Consider the following 22,492-nt stretch of genomic DNA (forward strand, 5'->3'; position numbering starts at 1 on the left):
GACTAACCCTGCAGATAAATACATATATACAGTGTAAAGATAAATAATATAAGATTAAATATTCCATACATTTCTCCTATAGTTTCATTGTCCTCAAAATTAATTTCTGTAAAATTTACCTAAACAGTGGATAATTATAATTTCTTGCTAGAAATGATCTGGAGGTCAGAGCTAAAAAAAGCCTAAATATTGGATTGTGTACATCTGTAACTATTTCATCTGAAATTAAAACTACTATAATCTAGTTTCTTGGGGGATATATTAATTTTAATAAAACATGAAAATTTCAAGAACTTTTTAAAACAAATAAGTAATTTGAAATTTTGTCCTGAAACAATGTAGTGATTATCCCATAAGATGAGTAGTATTCAAAATATGTCCTTAAGAATGTACTGCTAAAACATGTTTAATTTCAGTTTTTCATATTGGTTACCCAAGAAAATTATAAAAAATATACATATGCAAGACAGCTCTTATAACTACTGAGATAGACTGCTATAATTTGTGTCTCCATGTGACAGAACACAAAAACAAATCTTAGCCTGTTCAAAGTTGCAGTCCCTGCAATAATCACATTTTCCCTACAAGATTTATACCAAATAAAAGTGTGTTTCTTCATATTAGTATTTGTGTGTAAAAATTTCTTTTCACTGTCCACCACTGTTTTTACATTAATGTAAAGATCTCAGTGGTCATGAAAGTTCTTAAAAGTATTTCTAACAGGAGTAAAAGATTCCTTAGGATCAGATGGTTATCAGTTGAGCATGCTTTGAATCCTCTACAGTCCATCATGACCAAGGCATTTCTGATTTTCTCCCTCATTCTTAATTAAAAAAATTAGGTACAAAAACGTTTGATATCAACATGTTCAATGCATATCATGACATCACAAACTACCTCAATATAAATTATGTGCATATTTTCATCTATATAGCACAAGTAGTAAATCATGTAAAAACATCTAGAACCCTATCTTTTCATATTCATGCAAACAGAGTTTGCCATGTGTTATTTCTAAAATATGGGCTGACAGTTAGAAAAATATAATCCATTAAACATGGGAATAAATTACATTGGTCAAGAAACAGTGTTTTCCATCATTAATCTGGAATATAAGAAAGCTGACTAGCCAAAATAATTCAGATTACAAAAAGTGACATGACCATATATAACACAACAATTATAAATAAATTACATATTAGGCTGGAAGTTGAAAGAAAATTACATAATAAGATAATGTTATCACACAAATCACCTTCCATTAATGAAAATTGGGATGCAGTTAGAAGACAGCAAAACAGACTTTTAGCTGCATCCATATCGCTAGAGATGACTTCTCCCCAACTTTGGACAGTATGTCTTTCATACAAAAACTCAGACTTGGATTCCAAAATGCCATTTCAAAAAAAAGGCAGCAAAAGCCTGATTCGCTAAATTTTTCTACATGTAATCAATAGCGATGTAATTACTATGGCACAGATTAAAAAAAAAAATAAAATATATGGATGCATTCATTATTAATTCTCTCTGAGTGGAAGAAAATCATTTTAGCTAGAAATGAAAATAGGTGATTTGTTGTGGAGAAAAGTACAAGAACAGCCACATTGAGAAGGGATGTTGTATGGATTAGAATAACTGCATCTAGGTGATTTTTCTGGAAGTCTGCTCTTTTCACACAAATTATGCTCCTTCTGCTGAATTCCCAATCAGGATAGTAATGTTTTCACACATATGACAGAGTTTCTTTCAATATTTTCAGTTATTTATAAGAAAAGATTATACATGGACAGCACAACGAACTCCACATAGATTAGCTAAGATATCACCACCTATTTTCTCTGTAGACTGTCCATTGTTCATAGAATAACCACAGTTTATTCTGGCACAGAATTTCTGGAAAATAAGGATCAAACCACACGTGCTGAAATTATCCATGTAAATCACTGAGATATGACTAGCCATGGCTTTCACACAGTGGAAATTCAAAAAAACATTTACTCAAAAAAATTTAGGTCTATATCTTTGACGGCTCCTTGTCTGCATCCCATCCTTAAATTAAAGAAAATGGTATGCAGACAGATAATAGACTCAAATATAAATCAATATTTGTAAAGCTCTGTCCTTTGCAAGTAAGATAACTTAAAATGAATAAGCCATAACTTGGTAAGTCCCAAAATATCTAACCAATACACAGCACCAAAAGTTCATGATCCTAATTGCCTCTTAGATGTGGAATCCTAAGTATCTCCATAAAGATCCTAAAAACATCTGGCCATAAGAAGAAAAAAGAGTCCTGGACTTGCTTGCATTTTTGGCTATTATTGAGCCTTGCCTCCTTGCTTTGTCAGGAGATTGGAAGTACCTTCTGGACTGAAATAAAGAGTTTCTCAGAAATACTCATTTCTGCAAGTAATAAATATGTGCTGTGTTTTGACAAAAGGCAAAGCATTTGGTCATGCTGACCTGAGTTTTCTTGTCTTTTACTGAGTGATTTAAATTAAAAATGCTACAAGCAGTTAATGGCAGTGTTTACTTATCAAAAACAACTGCAAGGTTTTGATTGTCAAGAATGTAAGTATTCTAACTTAATATTTTTCTGAATCCCAGACCTTACAGCCCTGGTTAATGAACTTGTACTATATATATTTTGGAAATCATGGAACATGTACGCTGCACCTGGTCCAAATTCCTTTGCCTAGGAGTATGAGTTCCTCAGACTTTAATATGTTCTACGCCACACAATTACATAGGATTAGCCTTCACTTTTCCTCTGTAGCTAATAAGCAGGTAAGTTTATTGACCCATAAGAAACAACATCCTCCTGAGCTCTGTGTAAAGGGTAGAGAGAAAGTACGTAGCTGTAGTTAACTTCCAATTATGTGAGCAATAAAGGAATCATTTTAAGTTATTAATATGTTCAAATTTGTAAGGAATATTCTGCCTTACTCTCAAATTAACATTACTGCTCAAATTAACATTTGCTAAGACAGCCTACAGAAAATTAAATATCAATTAATAAAAATAATGACATTTACTTAGATATTCTATTAGTTTTCACAATTATTAACGCAATATAGCCAGCTTCTAAAAATCCAATTAAAAGTCTAAATATTTGTAACATTTTTCATGTGTGGAAAGTCTAACTATATTTTAATTAGATTACGCATCATCTTTCCTATTAAGTCTCAGTAAATGTTCTTTTAACTGTCAGTTGATATTTAATTGACATCACTGTTATAAAACCACAGACATTTCTTACCTTTCATGGATAGGTGAACAATGTGATCTATTTTATCCTCAATTTACTTCATATGAGCACCACAGTCTGCTTACCATGCATTGTTTAATGCTTTTTGCTAGCATTTCCTCATGAACCCAATTCCTAATTGGTTTGATGGACAAAATTGCCCTTTGAGACCCAAGTAACTAAGTGCAGGTGAAGGCAAATGACTTGGAGAACAATCATCATCTAGAACTGGTGCAATTCTTGCTGAACAGGAACGGCACTGCTGGACTTCAGGAATGTTTGAAGAAAGTCTGGTCGAAAATTTTCTTTCACAGATACAGAAACAAAATAATTAGACAAAATTTTCTAATCAATATCTTCATTATTCATTTCATCCTGTTGCCCCTGCATCTTTTTCTTCCACTTGCATTATCTTGCATTGTCTTCCATTTTACTCTCCTCTTGCCCTGCTCCTTGCCCTGGACTTTACAGTTGCCCAAGTTTTGGTTTTATTTTTCTATCACTAGCTTCACCTGGTCAAGTCAAGAAGTTAGTATGGAAGAAGCTGGCTTTGCCCAAAGACACTAAATTGGCTCCTGGCCTCTCCAGGTGGCTTTGCAGACATAACCCAGGAAGATTAGTACAAGACTAATACAGATCTGGGAAAATCAACTTGGTTTTCTTGCTTCATTTATTTCCTAATTGTACAGACAAGAGAAAATCAGTTATTTATTTTACTTGTCTGTCAAGATGTGCTAAATACAAGCACAGGGTAAGGAGTAGGAGTGGGTAAAATCTTTGAATTTCAAGTCATTTCTTTCTTTCTACTTGAAGTTTAGAATTTTCATCTCATGAAGATAGAATGGACAGTCAGCAAAAAAAAAAAGTAATATTTTCATGTGCCATTTTTATCATTCTTTGCCACTGAATGTGATCCACTGTGCAGCTGCTGAGTTTTGTTGCAGGGATGACTGTACTTCGTAGTGTGCATAAGGATTACTTATAGATAATAAGACCTGCATTTTTGAAGTGTGGAGAACTCCTGAGATGAAAACCATTAGCCTAATATGATCCACCAACATTTTTTAGTTTTGGCCACAGGAGTAGTTGCTATCTTGTTAATGTGCTCACAAATAAAAACAAAGCTTAATCTATCCACATTCATGTTTTCTTGTGTGTAGTGGTTTAGGTTTGTTAATTTGAGTATTTTGATTAATGTATTAAATAATGTGGTAGGTTTAGAGCTGTCTAAAATTGCTAGTACACTTATTAGAATTATTTACTTATTTTTTGTTGTGACGGATGAATTAGGAGGAGGAGGGTAAAACAGGTTTAAAATTTAAAAGGTATGAAAGAAAAATATTTTAACAGAACTAAAAGAATAAGAAGAATTACAATAAAATTTTAGAACACTTTTCCTCCTCCTGCCTCATTTTTTTTTCTTTAACTGAGAATGTAGGGGCAAGACTTGGGATTTTTAAATTAGTTGCTATTTTTATAATAGTTTTTTATTGGTTTTGTAGGGAGAGGAGTTATTTTCTTGTTATGCTATGGAGACTTTTTTATAAGAAATAGTTCTTTTATGGTCTTTCATTTTTACAAATAGCAGCTGTTGGGGGAAAAATTTGTAATTGTGAAGCTCTTTTTATTTGTATAGGTTTTTGCAGTTGAGTTAATGGGCTATATTAACTTATGGAATATTATTTTAAGGATGAGCTGTTTAAAAGTAAAGATCTTTATCTTTTCTTCAATCATTTTTATTTTTGGGAACAGAGGTCTTCTTCTCTGCCTGGGGGTAAAGAGTTTTCATCACTCTCATTTCTTTTTTTGTTTAAGCTTATGGGATTACAGCTTTTTTAGTATCTGCTTTGTTTTATCATGTATGCCTCTGCTTACATTTACAGTTTGAGCACTCTATCCCCCCATACTTTCTTATGAATTAAAGGGAATATTTTAGTGTATTATAATTGAATTCACAGAAGCGGACCCAGCTTCTAAAGGGTTTAATAGGTTGTTAATTCTCAGTTAGCCAGCTATTGTTTTTTTTTAGGCACAGAGGAAGCTCTTAGCAGCTTCTCTTAGAAAAATCATTTTCGTGGGTAATTTCTTCCCTCCTTACCAAGTATCAATTAATGCAAAATTAGCTCACTATATCTGCTAAGAATATTAGCCCATGTAATTTACCAATGCTTGACACCAGTTCTGTCATTATAAACTAAACTCTAGCTTGAAACTTGATCTTCAATAGCTAATTATATTGCATTAGTGGTTCAATAATTCTTTTTTAGTAGTTTTGGTTCCCTAATAGGAGGCCCAGTAATAAATACTCAGCATCTTCTTACTTAAGGCAGTTAGTTCTATCATACTCCCATGTTCCCAACACTATCCTGTGTCCCAGAAATGTAGTATATAAATTGTCTTCCTAATGTTGAAAGAACTTCAGGTTGAATTAATTTTTTTAACAATATGGTTAATTATGTAATGCACAGTAACAATCATTATTGAAGAAGTAAGACAGCATCGGTCTAGAAAGCTTTCAATTCTTGTTTATCTTTGACAAATTTCCCTAACCTAGCATTTAGCCACATAAACTTAGACGGGGGAAGAGGATGCCAGAATATGCCCAACATAGCCCTTCAGATAATATGTCTGTTTTCTTAATTATAAAAATAATGTTTAAAATTAATAGTAATTTAATTAAAAAGCACTTCAATTAGACCTACATCTGCACCTCACTCCTCCATTATGGACTTTCCCATACATGAATTTCTTTAAGAGCAGGGGAAATAGTATGCATAGATAAGGAAACAATAGTTTTCTTGTCATGTGGTAAAGTCTATAACCGTCCCTAGGACAAATAAAAAATTAGGTTTATAATTTATTTTTTTTCACTTTGCTAATGACTGTGTATCAAACTAATGAAAGCAAATAACTCAGCCTTATCAGGTATTGATTTCTTGGGAGATTTCCTGTCACAAAAACATAAAAGCCATAATTACTACCTTTAGCTTAGCACAAGCATTCAGTCAGCAATTTCACGTATCTGCTGCACAAAGAAACTTTAACCTCAATTTTCATTCTGAAACAGGTTTTTTTCATTGCTTGAAGGAGGAGGAAGTAGAGGAGTGATTTTTATGGAGATATTAATTTTATCTTTTATAATTATATCAGCATGAAAGGGTCTCTCACATCTGCCCTCACTGTCAGCAATATATGCAGCTCTCAGCAGACTGGACATTTTTTAGCGAAAATTGAGCTGCCAACTTCTTGATTTCAAAATTGCATTTTTGTGATACACTAATCAATATGTATTTGCAAACTGTTGTGATCACTGCTCAGGAATCATGGCATCAGTTGCAACTATGGCACCTCTTGAAAGACTTACAATAGATTTGGAGCACAGAAATTATAGTAATCTCTCATCCATCACTGTATTTCCCTTAGCTAATTGTGTTACAATATATAATATTAAGATGCAGTGAAACTTCTGTACATACAAATCTTATAAAAATAAGTATTAACAATGTTAAAATCAGTATTCTCTTTTCTATTTATCTTCTCCTTTATTTTTTTCCAGAACATAAGCTGCTGAGGCTATTGGAATGTTTTCCCCTTACTGTTTTCACTGGGCTTTTTCCTTTGCATTTTTGTTGTTTTGTGGGGGGTTTTTTTCATTTTTCATCTTCACCCTCTAGGAAGGATACATCCATCAGCACTATGCTTAAGACATATGTCTTTAGATCTGGAGACGTAAAACCAAGATTTCTTCCTGGTGACTGGTAGAAACTATCACAATATTGCATTCTTGGTTATCTGTGTGGGGAAATCTAGGATACTGAGATACAAATTCCTATTACATAAAATATACCAGTATTTATCTGGTCTATCTAGTTTTGATTGTGTATGTGATGTACAGCCAGAATCATAAAGAGCCAATTCAAATGAAGCCTAAGGTCCTGAACTACAGTCAATAACTATCAATATCTTGCTAGAATGACTTGATTTCACCTGTCCAGACCTTTTGATCAATCTGAACACCTATTAATGCTGCCAGGCAGCAATTTCTGATTCATTTGCTCTGTCAGCTGGCATAAATGAATAAATTGTGTGAGACAAGTCACCTTCTCTTATATCCTTGCTCAGAAAAATTCTCTGCATCTGAGTAGAAAAGTAATTTCAAAACATTTTTCAATGCTTTTTAAATGAAAAGACTAATTTTAGTTAAAGAAATACTGTAAAAGTTAGCAAAGATGTGAAATGCATAGAAGTGATAAGAGAAAGCAGGGCAGAAGAAAAAATGAGATGATACAAAAGTCTGTTGGGTCCTTCACTTACCCTTTGAGCTGTTGTCTCATGTGTATGAACATACATTACATTCACTGCATTTTGCTGACAGATAACATAGTTGTTAAGATATGATTACCAGAGAGACATGTCCCTCCCAGATTAAAGTGTGATAAGACCATGTGCTGAAGGCAATAATATGGATTTTATTTAACAGTAAATCTCAGGTAGATAGAGGTAGAAAGAACTAGGAAAGCAGAGTAAGAAAGGGAATGAGAGCGAGACAGATTAAATAGAAATACAGATACTATCCTATGTATCCAGATGATGTTCTGTTGATCCTTTTCACCCTCGTTTCTCAGTGGTAGGGGTCCTGATGTATCTCAAAACTTCTCAACACTTATACACTTTAGCAAACAAAGTAATTGATGCATATTGGCTGCACATTCTCTTCATCTGCGGGTTAAATGGTTCTTTGCTTCCAATTCAATTAGTCCCATGGTCTGTCTTTCTCTTTTTTGAATTGGGTGGGCTGCCCATCTTTATTCAGGGGACTATGGCCTCCTCCCTCTGGACCCATCCAGAACCAGCCTTCAGCATATCTCTTGAGGTGATTTTACTTGTGCCTTGTGCACTTGTCCTCCAGCCTTATTTGCTTCACCCTAGACCTGAGATATTTGGATAATAGTACCAGTTTTATCTCATCTCAAGTTCCCATTAGGTAGCATAACTCACAGTCCAATTTCCCTGAATCCAGGAGGCATGTTCTGCAGTAGGGGTGGGCTTCAATGGTGTAGATGAACATCTGCTTCTTTTCACATTTTGCTACAGTGGGAAAAATCCTCAAGTGATATTAACAGTGTATGAGGTATTTTTCATATTTAAGTCTCTTACAATAGTGTCCCCCAGTTTTCAGGAAACCATTGTGTTGTCTTCATTTACACTCCTTAGAGACCTTAGGCTGAGACCTATAACATCAGAATTGTCTCAGCAAGAATGCTGTGTAGCATCTAGTACCTTGAAAGGAGTGCATCTAAACCCAGGGAAGACACCTAAGAGTCTGATTCTCCACTCAAAACTATTTATTAATTTATTTCTCTTCACAGATTAAAATACTAGCAAATACTGTCCAAATCAGTATCCTTCATCAGTAAAAATGTAATAATCCCATGGTCTTCATTAAGAGAGGATTGCAAAAAATATCACTGCACTGTTAAGGTAAATACAACATTGTTGTGCTAGATAGTTTTGGCTGTCATAATGTAAACATGCAACAGTTTGTCACAAAGTCTACACAATAAATTATATAACTATATTTATTTTTATTATTATTTACTGCAAAATACCAACACATCATTTCTTATACTGTGAGATCATGGCCATGTCCTATTGTGACATGCAAACATATAATCATAAAAAGTACAGTCTCTCACCAAAATATTTACAGTCTAGTTTACCTGTTTAGTTAAATATTTCGGATTTATTCTTTTTTAGTGAGACATTTTACTGTCCCCTTTAAACAACTGTAAGTATATGATTGATTGCTGTGAATAATGAATTATGTAACTCAGTCAAACTGAAAATTAGCTAAGGAATCTGAAATACTACTGCTTCATTCGGGGCATAAAGTGTTGAAAGGAAGTATGTTTTTTCCTAATTTGTTTGAAAAGACAAAAGTTCCAATATTTCCAAAGCATGCAAAGTCAAAATTAAAGTCAGAGTAAGCATGAATCAAAACCTAGATATACTAATGTGAATTCTTTTACTTCCTTCCATAGGCATTGGACTTTTTCTCAAATAAATTAATTTAATTTGAGGGTATTTCTAGAAAACAGAGGGTTATTATGTATCAAGAGGCTGAGCAGAGGTAGAGTTCCATAAAGTTTTCTCTGTGATGAAAAATTTGGAGGATCAAAGTGAGATTCTTCTGTATAATGTTAAATCACAGGCATGATAATAAAGAAAAAGAGAAACTGTCTAAGGATTGTCTGAAGGACTGACTAAGCCTCATAGATGTTAACTGCTCAGAAGGCATGGGGTAATTTGTGGAAGAAAATTGTAAACTACTGCCTGCCTTCCTGGGATCACATACTATATGTGGTCTAATATAGCAAGTCAATTCAGAGAGCCATACTTGCTGATGTAAAAACAAACAAATGTGACAATGTATTATATGTTTTTGAAAGCATTTTATAAAAATGTGAATCTTCCTATCTTATTAATGTCTAAAGATGTCATCTGTGAACTTTGGTGTTGTTAATAAAGCACTAAGTTTTTTAATTCCCAGAAAGAAATGTTTCTGTGGAAATACTCTTCAGAGTAAATTTACTGCATTTAACCACAGCTGCAAATTTGCTCCTTCAATACTATAAATTTCCTCTAAATGTTTAATGGTTTATAACTGTAATTATTCTTGTGTGCCAACATTAAAGTTTTAAAAGTTTAATTTGGAGACTATTCGGAGAAACTAATCTTTTTTACAGCCTCATAAATAGTTCTTTGATGAAATGAAGAGAGGCTCAGCATCTGCCCGAGGTGAATACAAATGACACTATGTAGTATCTCCCTTGCAAAAAGGGAGGCAAATGCTTTTATGTCTCAAATGATCAGCTAATACTAGGTATAGCAGTAGATAGACAAACATGATTCACTCAAGGTTTTATCACCATTTTCTGTGAAAGCCTTGAACTAGAGAGTTAAAGATGATGTAAAAAAGGAAAAGAAGGTCAATACACAACAGAGATACTGCACTGCAGGATAAAAAAGAATGCCAAGTCAGCAGCTGCACTTCAGACATAGCAAGTGCATTTTAGTTAACTGATTGGAATTATGGTTAAGAAAATATATATAACTAATAAATATACTATGTAGTCTGCAAATGTATGTGGTTCTGACACCATACCCAGTTTCAGAAAAATAAAAGGAGGATATTGCAATTAACAAATTCAAACACCAAAAGGGTAGAGAAAGGCAAAGACAAGGGAAGTGTGATTAAATTTGCAAAAATTTCTTTAGGGTCTGACCTTGATTTCCCCAAGCAGGCCTGCCCCAACTGCTAACTACAATCCGATGAAGGGTGCAGCTACTTGGAAGAACCAGCACAGAATTATCATGCTGGCCAAGATGATATCCCACCACCTCTTCTCTGTATTATTAAAAAGTGATGTGGATGTGATTCAGCTCATGCAATGCTTTAGTGAAACTCACAGTACTTACAAAGTAGAACTTACTACTCTCAAGGAAATCTGGATAATTTTATATAGTTTTAAAAGTTCAGATAGATTATTCCCATTGCATTATAAACATACAAATTCACATAATTCCTAAATGGTCCAGTTGTGCTAAATGTGGAATGTGGCAATCACTTCTCAAAAAGCACTCATTGCCTAATAATATTCAAGGAATATGAGAAAAGAATAATGTAGTTAGAATTTACTGAGATTAATAATAATATCAGATACTATTTCTCCTATTTTTAATATATCATCAAATTTGACACACAGTGTATACCAAGAACCATGAAAAGCAGAACTAAAATTTAATGACCCTGTATTTAGTCTGAATGTTAAAAGATCTGAAGTGACCAAAAGCATGTTTTCCTGAGGATAGATAGAAATCTCTGTGGGTGCTGCTTTTCAATGTCTTCCTTGAAAAACAATGAGAAAAAAATTGGTCTAGGTATAAGCATCTTTTATTGCATTTTTTCTGATTGGTGAATATTTTAGTCTGGGTAGTCTATTTAATAACCCAAACCTCTAGTTTTTATTTTTACCTGTGTACATTATGCCCAAATAATCTAATTTCACTCACTCATAAAACTTAAAAGAAATAATTAGAAATCATAAAACAGTCCACTAACAATATGCCACATTATCTTTCCAGGATGGTTTCAATAGATAAGAGAGAGAGAGAGCCGTAACTGGAGAGCCAGATTATATCTTCTTTGACCACCATTCCTAATATGCTGCGCAGGTATGTCTACTAGTGTCACCACAATTCAGAAACAACTCTTAAATAATGACATGACATTGTTAGATAATTGTTGGAATCTGAAATAAAAGCCTCTCTGAGTCCCTCAGAGAGACCAAAGAAGTAAAATATATTAAAACACATAGATACTAAGTAAGAGTGTAGGTTTTAGTTTTAAGCAAGTAAAAATATAGCTTAAATTCCTAAATAGTCTGTGTTAGCTTATGAAATGCCCTAAGGCCTAGTTTAAAGTTCAGTGATATTCCCTTTTGCAGATTTAACTTAGTTCCAGACATAATGAAAACAGTAAGAACATAACTTACATTTCTAGGTAGAACAGATAGAACTACATACGTAAACAGATAATGCTCTCTACGTAGGATTTAGGTAAGACTAACACTGCTTTCGTGAATTAATTTTTCATGTAGAAAGAGTGTTTTAGAACTGTGTTTGTAGCTGATTGGATGATTTACGAATTTAATCCCCTGTATTGAGAATACACACACACGCGCGCACACACACAGAGAAGAACAACAGCGCAATCATCATCATCCCCAGAAGAAGAACTACTACCACTGCTGCTGCTGCTGACCAGATCACTAGGACTTTATGCCAAAAGCTTCCAGCACAGACTTTACCTCTCTACACTCTTTGCCTTTGAGACAAATGCATTCATATAATAAACATTTTTATAGCAATCAACAACTGCTTTCGTCTCCTTGAGTAATCCCCATGAAAACTCAACAGATAATAAGTCTATTGTGATTCACAGGTTCCTATGTGAAAAACCAGGAGCCAAAACACCACTTCACTAAAAGACACTCTTATCATGTATTAAGTTCCAATTATTTCATAATCACTTTGAACAAATAAAGCATTTCCAGCTCTCAGCTATGGAAGCAAAATGAAGAATACAGTAATTTTTATTCAGGGTGGAATCCTGTGAGATTTAATAATTCATGGAAGTAAGACTTACACTATTAGACAGAGACAGTTAACAAAAGGAAGGAATACCACAAGTTTTGCAAATAAATATTTCCTTTTAAAGTCTGACCTTGACATGTTGATAGTGTCTTTTTGTATGATGTATAAGACAGGTAGAAAGATCAGAAAGAAAGAACTAGTGTTGGGAGAAAAAAGGTGGTGCTTAGATTAGAAGTATTCTCTATAAGTGCAAAGTATTTTGCATCAATGTATTTTTTTATTATTTATCATAGAAATAATAGCAGTAAGATAGTTGAATAAAAAGAAAAATGCAGAGAAAAGTTGTTTACTTCCTAAACAAACTAACTAAATAAAAAAATTCAATAACCCTTAACTTGGGAACAACTAAGGGCAGTCACTTATCTATTTGGAGAAGACTATCATTTGTGAAACTCCTTCTCTCTTTCATGTTTTTGAAACTTTACTAACACTGCTACACTACAAATGGTTATCCAAACTAATCCCTGCTATCTCATAGCTCAGGGCCCTTCAGTTAAAATACTTGGCTCTTGGTAAGATCGAAGGTAACCTCAGGAAAAGAAACGATTGAGCAAAGAGGGAAGAATGGGAAAAAGTCTTTACATGATTGCTTATTTTCTTTACCTCATACAGAACAAGGCCTTTTTTTCATACAGTTCTTGTTCACAGAGTGTCTACAATAAAAAAGGAGTTTAATAATGAAAATCAAACAAGAATTAATTCAATCTCAAGAATTTTTGAATATAAGGACCTGCCCTATCCTAGGTAAGTTCATTCTTTGTTCATGTTCAGTCTGTACAAAACAGATTTCTATCTCAAGCAATTTTTTGCTGCCCTGATAACAATGAACAAACCCTGACATTCTGCCAAGCCAATGCTTATGGCCCAGCAATATATGTGACTGTATTAAAAGCTGTTCTCAAACCAGAAAAAGACAAGGAGGCTCACAGTTAACTCCTTGGAGCACTAGACCATGCCCTCTCTCTGAAGTAGAATGAAAATGAAGATAAAATCCTTATTCCCAGCTTCCTGGGCTCCAACTGACAAAATAAGCTGAAGGCCAATACACCACTACACCATAAATGCAAAGGACATTTCAACCACAAAGTAGCTTAATACTAAAAAAATAGATTTCAAAGACAGAGGAATAAATGCACAAGAATGCACACTTAGGCAGGAAAACTGGCACCTCAGGAGAATGGGCTTGGTTAGTGGGAAACTCTTGACAGAGCTCTAACACAAAAGGGCAGCATACGAGTGGTGAAAGGAAAAGGATTAAAGGAAAGAATTTAACTTCACTTGGGCTTTAACTTTTATCATACCATCTTTGCCAGCCTGAACAGTGTTTTTAAGTCTGGTAAGACAGGTTGAGGACAAGAAGAGCTTCTTCCGCTACAATCCAGCTAGATTGTACTCCACTGATCATGACCCTCTGAGCTCTGACATTTGGCCAAACCTTGATCCACCTCAATGTCCATTCATCTAACTCACATTTCCTAAGCTCACCTGTGAAAATGTGGAGACAGTGCTAAAAGCCTTGCTGAAGTCAGGGTAGGCAGCAACTACCACCCTTTCTTTGTTGACCCATTCTGTCATGTCATAGTGGAAAGCTGTCAGATTGGTCAAGCATGACTTTCCTTGGGTGAATCCATGCTGACTACTTCTAAAAACCTTTTCTTTTACAGGCTTGGGGATGACCTCCAGAATGATCTTTCCAGCAATGTAGGTGAGACTGACTGGCCAGTCATGTCTTCTTTCTTAGACTTTTTGAAGATGGGATTAACCACTGACTTTTCTTCAGTGTTTGTGCACCTCTCCTGTTCTCCATGGTTCTCCAAAGATGATGGAGAGTGGCTTAGCAACAACATCTGCCAGCTCCCAATGCACCACTGTTGTATCCTATCAGTGCCCATGGATTTATGGGTATCAAGTTCTCCTAGCCAATCTCTTAACCATTTCTATTACTATGAGAAGTCTTTCTCTTTTCAGGCTTCCTCTCTTACCTTTAAGACTGGTATCTCTGAAGACTGACCTCAGCAGCAGAGACTGAGGCAAAGAAAGCATTCAGTCATTCCACTGTCATCAAGACACACATCTGATTCAGCAGAGATGCCTATTTTCACTAATTTTCATTTTGCTGCTGATGTACTTATAGAAGCCCTTCTGGTTGTTCTTGATATCCCTTAACAGATTCAATGTCAATTGAGCCTTGATCTACCTCATTGTAGATCAAGGCTATGTAGATATGTAGATTGCATACCCTGGTGATGTTCCTGTAGGCCTCCACATGGTCTTTCTCTTTTACCATATCCCAAGACTTCAGCAGGATGTCCAATGGTTCTGCATTTAGGAGCTAAGGAAGAGAACCTTCCTCTGAAGGAAGAGAACCATTAGCAATGGATTTAGATTTAGTCAGGACAGACTTTCATGTGTTTTACACATCCATAGGAGTAGATAGCCTGCATCCAAGAGTGACAAATGATCTGGAAGATGCATTCACACAGTCACTAACAGCTCTGAAGTGCAGTGAAAATGAAGGGAAAGAAAACACTTGTCCTAGTTTAGGACAAATTTGGGAGAGAACCTCTGAATGAGGTTCCCCCAGAAAAGCAAAATTCAAATGGCTCCTACCCCCAATTGGTTTGGGAAAAAGAGATTTCCTTGGAGAGAAGTGGAAAAAACTGTTTATTTAACAGAAATTGAATAATGTCACCCTGAAAACTCAGCTTCTGAGCTTGCTGACATGGTTTTCTAAAGACTTTCCCAGGACAGTAACTATAAACATAGATATGTGTACATTCTTTCTGTTACACGTCTTGTGATGGGCATCTCGCATTGCCAGTGCAGTGAAAAAGTATTATCCTGACCATCCAATCCCTGGCCGTGGTCAGGAGCCTATAAATCCTGGGGGGAAAAATAAACTCTCTCTTCTTTTCACCACACCTCGACCTGTGTCCATGTGATCTGTTCATCATCAGCGGCAACATCTGGTGAACCCCTACGTGTCTTGCGCGTGTGTTACAGGGTACTGTCTAGCCTGTGGCTATGGATGGTTTTGGGCTTTCTCTTACGGAGGGCCTGGTTTTGGAGATATGGCGTGCAGTGCATGATTAGAGAGGGACTGATGTTTCGTATGCTGACTTTCAGCAATTGTGTGAGTATGGGAGAACTGAAGGGTTCTTCCCTGTGGTTGAAGCGATTTTTTTGCAGTCAGCTTGGGACGCTCTAGGCGATTCCCTGATCGAGGCTCTGCTGGTCGGTTATGAGCCCCGGCTGCTCTGGTTGCTGGGAATCTGGCGAAGGTGCGGCTTTCTGAGGTCGGGTCCCGAGGTTGGCTCCCCCGGGATCGCCGGGGCCCCCGGCGGGTTGAGCGGGGCCGCCGCGGGACCGGTGGGTGTGACCCCGCCTCGGCCCGCGCCCCGGCGGTGTAGGCCCGGGGCGGGGTTGGGTCCCTGCCAGCAGGCTGTCCGGGGCGCCGCAGACCCGGGGGGTGTAAGCCCTCCTTGGCCCGCGCCCCGGCGGTGGAAGCCCGGGGCGGGGTCGCTGCCTCGGCATGCCCGCCCGGCACAGACCGAGGTGGGGGTGCCTGAACGGGGGGCGGCGGCGGCCCTGGGGGATGCCTCGGGGTCCGTCCCATGTCCGTGCTGTGGCTGGGCCGTGCCCTGCCCCGTGGTGGGGGACGGGCCGGGCCCGGGCCCCGTGCCGGATTCGTGGAGCGGGGGCACGGGTGCTGCGGGTGGTGCCGATGCCGGGCCAGGTTCTCCCGGCCCCGTGTTGCCGGTTTTCCCCCCTGCGAGCCCGGATTGTCCCCTGGCAGCAGAGCAGGACGGTGCCACGGCTCTGCCGGCTGTGCCTTTACCAGCGCCCCACTTCCCCCCCGCACCGGGAGCGGGCTGTGCCGAGCTGACTCCAACCCCCCCCGCCTCGGGTTCCCGGGCATGGCCCGAGCCTGCGGCTGGAGGCGGCCCTCCCCCGTCGCCTCCTGTGGCTGTGGCAGACCAAGGTCCTGCGCTGTTTACCACTGGCTCCGGTGGTGCCGCGGGACAGAAGCCGGTGGCCTTGACGGGCCAGGGGTCCCAGGCTGCTGGAGCTTCTTCAGCTGGCCTGTGGACTTTGTCCTCCTGTAAAATGACTGTGCAGCTGAGTGCATTCCATGTGCTTCCGAATGCTTTGGTCCGGTGGGTGAGGGCATGAGTGCTCTTCTTGTGGCATGGTTGAACACCACTGCTCAAGGCATCATTGTTCACCTAGGGGACGTTGATTCGGATTTCCTGGGATGCATTTCTGCCATGGGTTTCACATTCACCCCTCCTGTTCCTAGATTTGCTCACCTTGTGCCTTTTGAGTCTTGTGTTCGCAGAGCTGAGAATCAGCTGCGGGGAGATGGTGGCTTCAGGTTCCCTGGACCTCCCTGGGTCACTGGACTGATGTTCTGACAGCCAGGGATCATCCTGAACGGGTCTGCACCCTGTCTATCCTTGGTGAGATGCTGTCAGAGATTAGCTTCTGTGGGTTTTGACACTGGCATGGACATCACGATTGTCTGCTTTGCTGATGGACCCTTGGACCCGATGCTGACACATTCTATGCAAAGAACTTGAGACTGACTCTTTGTTCAGCAGATTCTGTTTTTCTTCTCTCATGATAGACTAGTCACCCTCCGTGACTTGATGCAGGATCAGTTGGATCACAGTGATCTGGAGCTTTGACCAGTCCCTGGGACATTCCTGTTTTCTGTATCAAGAAGAAGTCTGGGAAATGGAGGTTGCTACAACACCTCCAGAAAGTTAATGCTATGATGGAAAGCATGGGGATGTTGCAGGCTAGCATGCCTTCACCTGCCATGCTTCCTGCTGATTGGCTAGTCCTTATTGTGGATCTGAAGGATTGTTCTTTGCAATTCCTTTGCATCCCGATGACAGACCGATATTTGTCTTTCTGGTGCCAGCTATCATTAATGCTGAGCCCACAGAGATATCAATGGAGATTTGCCATAAGGCATGCAAATTTGGCGGCATTTGCCGATGATATGGGGCTCTAGCCCACTCTGGAGTTTGCAAGCAGTTTCCTGCTGCTTGTCTCTACAACCTCCCTTGAAATTATTTGAGGGTAAAAATGATTTTGGGACAAACAGTCCCGCATTTGGAGGTGCAATTATTATTTTTTTTGCATTCAGTGCAGACACTGAATGAATGATGTCCAGATCTTAATGGACTTTTACATGGTTGTGTCCTTATATGGGACTGACCACGACACAACTGTCTCCCTTGTTTGGTCTATTAAAGGGGGACTCTGATTTAAAGTCACTTCTGACACTGACCCCACAGACACAGTAGGTGCTGGAGGAGGTTCTGCGAGCAGTTTCTGCTCCTCAAGTTTATAACATTAATCTTTCCATTGATGTCGCTGTTTTGTTTGTAGGTTTTTTTTAGAGATTCATGAGGTTAGATCAGCCCAATTGATGGAATTACAGGCTGCTGTCATAGCATTTCATAGGTTTTCCCAGGCACTTTTCAGTTGGCCATGGATTTTGCTTCCGTGACCAAATTGAGAGCCATCCACGAGCAGGTGTTGATGTTGGACAATTGTGTCATTTTTTTTGAGTTTTGTTGTTTTTCTGGTTTAAAAAAAAAAAAAAAAAAAAAAAAAAAGTTTTTTTTGTAATAACGAAAGGGTGAGATATCACCCTGAAATTACAGCCTTCTGATTGTATGGAGTATTGTCTTTTTCTATTATTTATTATTTTGATTGTTTATAATGTTGCTAGTTTCTTTTTTCATTTTTCTTTTTTCTTTTTATTGAACCAAAAAGGGTGAGATGTCGCCCTGAAAACTCAGCTTCTGAGCTTGCTGACATGGTTTTCTAAAGACTTTCCCAGGACAGTAACTATAAACATAGATATGTGTGCATTCTTTCTGTTACACGTCTTGTGGTGGGCATCTCTCATGGCCAGTGCAGTGAGAAAGTGTTATCCTGACCATCCAATCCCTGGCCGTGGTCAGGAGCCTATAAATCCTGGGGGGAAAAATAAACTTTCCCCTTCTTTTCACCACACCTCAACCTGTGTCCGTGTGATCTATTCATCTTCAGCGGCAACAGAATAATATTAAACCACAAAACCTCTTGCTATTCGATGAGATGGCAAATCCAGGAAGACAAGTCCTTTTCATGTGGTGTAGCTCCACTCACTCAGGTTCTTCTCAGTGCCTCCGGCACCAGAAAGTGTCGAGGCCCAGGCCCCAGTGGGCCACAGGCGTGAGCTCCCGGGGTTTGTCTGGATGTTTTCCAGTGCAGAGCAGATTTGCACAGATCCAAGAAAAAGGGGGAAAAAAAAAAGTCAAGGGAATTCCTCTGCCTCAGCTAGCTAAAACTAACCATAAAAGAGAAACTGTCCCCCTGTCTGTCCGTGCTGCAGACACCACAGGCCAGGAGCAGGATGTGTGGGAGTGATGTTTTTCCTCAACACAAACTGCAGCTTCTTCTTCCCCCCTTCGCTCTCAGAGACAGTCTTAAAGGTGTAGAACTTAATATGTAACATAAACCAGGTGACTGGGTCTACAGACATCATAAAGACACCCCAGGACAACACTGCACCAATGTGTAAGAGGATCACACTGTTCAGCTTCACATCAAAGAGTAACAAAATCATGGAGTGAGTCACGGAATCCCAAAATTATTTAGGTTGGAAAAAGATCCCTGATTATCAAGTCCAGCCTTTTACTTATCACTGTCAAGTATACCATGACACTAAGTGCTGCAAATAGTAATTTCTTGAAAACCTCTAGGTGTGTTGGCTCCATTGCCTCACTGGGAAGGCCATTCCAATATTTAACATCCTTTTCTGGGAAAAAAATTCCTTCTGGTATCCAATCTGAACCCCCTCTTGCACAGCTTAAGGCTGTGTGCTCTTGTTCTGTTGCTGTCCCAGTCACCTGGGATAAGAGTCCAACCTCCACCTGACTACTGCCTCCTTTCAGGTAGTTGCAGAGGGTGTTAAGCTCCCTCCTAACCCCCTTTTCTTCAGACTAAACACCCCCAGCTCCCTCAGCAGCTCCTTATTGGACTTGTGTTCTAGACTCTTCATCAGCTTCATTGTGATTTTCCAGGCACAGTCCAAAACCTCAATTTTTCTTGATCTGAGGGCCCCAAAACTGGGAGCAGGACTCAAGCAGTAGTCTAACCAGAACCAAGTACAGGGGAAATGTTGCTGGCCAAGTCCTGCTGGCCACACTTGCTGATGCAAAGTCTGGATGCCATTGCCCTTCTTGGCCACCTTGGCACACTCCTGGCTAACATTCAGGCACTGTTGACCAGCACACCCAGATCCCTTTCTGCAGGGAGTCCTTCCAGCCACTCTTTCCCGGACTGTAGCACTTTATGGGGTTGTTGTGACCCAAGCATAAAACTTGGCACTACCCCTTTTTGAACTTTATGTCATTGATCTCAGCCCATCAGTCAAGCCTCACTTGCTGAGGATCCACTTGATCCCCTCATCCAGATCATCAATGAAGATGTTAAACAGGACTGGCTGCCCAGCCATTGATCCCTGGTGACTGGCCCCCACCTGGATGCAGCACCATTCACCACCGTTCTCTGGGCCAGACCATCTAGTCAGTTCCTAACCCAGCACAGAGTGCTCCTGTCCAAGCCGTGGGCTGCCAGCTTTTCCAGGAGCGTGCTGTGGGAGACAGTGTCAAAGGCCTTGCTGAAGTCAAAACACACAACATCCACAGCCTTTCCTGCATCCACCAAGAAGGTTACCCTTGTCACAGAAGGGGTCAGGTTGGTCAAGCCGGATCTGGCTTTCCTGAACCCATGCTAGCTGGGCTTGATCCCTTGGTTGTTCTGCTTGTGCCATATGATGACTCTCAAGATGATCTGCTCAATAAATTTTGTGGGCACTGAGGTTAGACTGACAGGCCTGTAGTTCCCTGCATTCTCCTTTAATCACCCTCCTTGTGGATGGGCATCACACTGCTCAACCTCCAGTCATCTTGGGGACTCCCTGGTTAGCCAGGATTGATGATAAACAATGGAGTGGCTTTCTGAGCTCTTCCACCAGCTCCCTCAATACTCTCAGGTGAATCCCAACCAGTCCCACAGACCTGTGAGTGTCCAAGTGGCACAGCAGGCCACTAACTACTTCCTTCTGGATTGCAGAGTATCTGTTCTGCTCTCCATTCCTGTCTGCCAACTCAAGGTTTGGTTGCCCTGAGGATAACTGTTCTTATTGTTAAAGACTTAGGCAAAGAAGGCATTAAGTACCTCATTATTCTCATCCTTGGTGACAATGTTCCCCTCTACATCCAATAAAGGATGGAGATTTTCCTTGGACATCTTTTTATTGTTAATGTAAGGACCTTTTTCCATTCCCCCCATCTTTTATGTCCCCTCCAAGTCGGTCACAGCTCCTCTGACTGTTGCTGAACCTCCATACTTTGCATTTCTCTCAGGGAAGAGTCTCCACTGGTTTATTTGTCATACAGTCCCTGATACTCCTCAGCCTCTCCTCTTCCACTTTAAGCTCTTCCCCCAGGCTGAGCACATCATCACTCTCCACACAGGTGTCATCTCTGCTTCTCTCCAGTAGCAATGCCAGGATTAAGAGATTCCTGGATCGTGGTGGGCTGAGCATAGCCAGAGGGGCTGGAGATTGTATTTCACTTATTCAACAGATGTGGTGAGTTTGTGTAAAAATGTCTGTATAAAAGCACATTGTACAGTTCCACTTTTTCGGCTTTCTGAAAACTGTAGTAAACCACTTGGATCCTGTAGTTAAATGCTGCCTTAAACAAGCTGTTTTCAAGCTAAAAGGGAAACTAACATTAAGCAAGCGATCCTGTGGAGACAGGGTAGTGCATTTTTATGGCAATCTCTTCATCATACCTTGAGCCACCACAGAGCACACACAAAATTCAGAACATTCACCCAGAAACTTTGTCCAGGGTGCACTGAAATACACAGGCACACTCATCCCCTGCTCTTGCTGCCACCAGATTTCCAGAATGTTTCAGAAAGAACATTTTTCATGTCCAGAACTGTCCTGGCTTAGGGCAAATTTGGGAAAAAACCTCCAGATGGGGTCCCTTCAGAAAATTAATTTAAACGGCCCCTCCCCCAGCTGGTTCAGAAAAATATTTCCTTGGAGGAAAGTGGAAAAAACTATTTAACAAGCAAAGTATCTACAAGCATGAAAAATGAATAATATTCAGCAATAAAACCTCTCTCTGTTTGATGAGATGGCAAATTCAGAAAGTCCTTGTCATGTAGTCCATGTCCTTGTAGCTGGGCTTGCTCAGTCTCTTATCAGTCTCTCTGGTGCTGGGATCTGCCGAGGCCCAGGTTCTCAGTGTTTTTCTGTGTTTTCAGTCCAGAGTAGGTTTAAGCACATCCAAGAAAAAAGGAAAAAAACTGTCCAGGGAACTTCTGTGCCTCAGCTACCTAAAAACTAACCAAAAGCTAAGGAGAGTTTTGTCCTGCTGTCTGTCTGTGCTGCAGATACAGGAGCAGGAGGCGAGGCAGTGAGTGCCATTTCTGAAAACAAACTGTGGCTTCTTCTTTCCCTCCTTCCCTCTTGGAACTAGTCTGAAAGGTGCAGAACTTAACATCCAGCATAAATAGAGCAGACGACTGGGGATACAAGCATCATAAAGTCACTCCAGGACAAGAACTCATCAGAGGAGGTATTGGGGTGTTCACTGGAAGAAGCAGGATTTTATGAAGCCCAAGTTTTGAAGGGATCCTTCAACAATGAATCTGATTGCCCTGCTTCAGAGGTTGGTTGCAATAAAAACTGTTTAAAATAGATGCATTGATTCCTCAGATACAACTTGTGTGGTCTGATAATATACTAAAGGTACTAAAAAGGGAGTAAATTTATAAATAACATGCCTTAAAACATGAAAAAAAGAGGGCAAAAGGGATCTCTTTTTAGACCACAAACATTGCACAATGTATATTTTTTGAGCAGTCCAAAATAGTGTAGTGTTTGGGACTAGATTTTTTAAAGTAAGGCTTTCCATTGTTGTCCTTCCATTTCCCTATAAACAC

This window comes from Poecile atricapillus, chromosome Z, assembly GCF_030490865.1.
Source record: "Poecile atricapillus isolate bPoeAtr1 chromosome Z, bPoeAtr1.hap1, whole genome shotgun sequence".
In the NCBI taxonomy this organism is placed as follows: Eukaryota; Metazoa; Chordata; class Aves; order Passeriformes; family Paridae; genus Poecile; species Poecile atricapillus.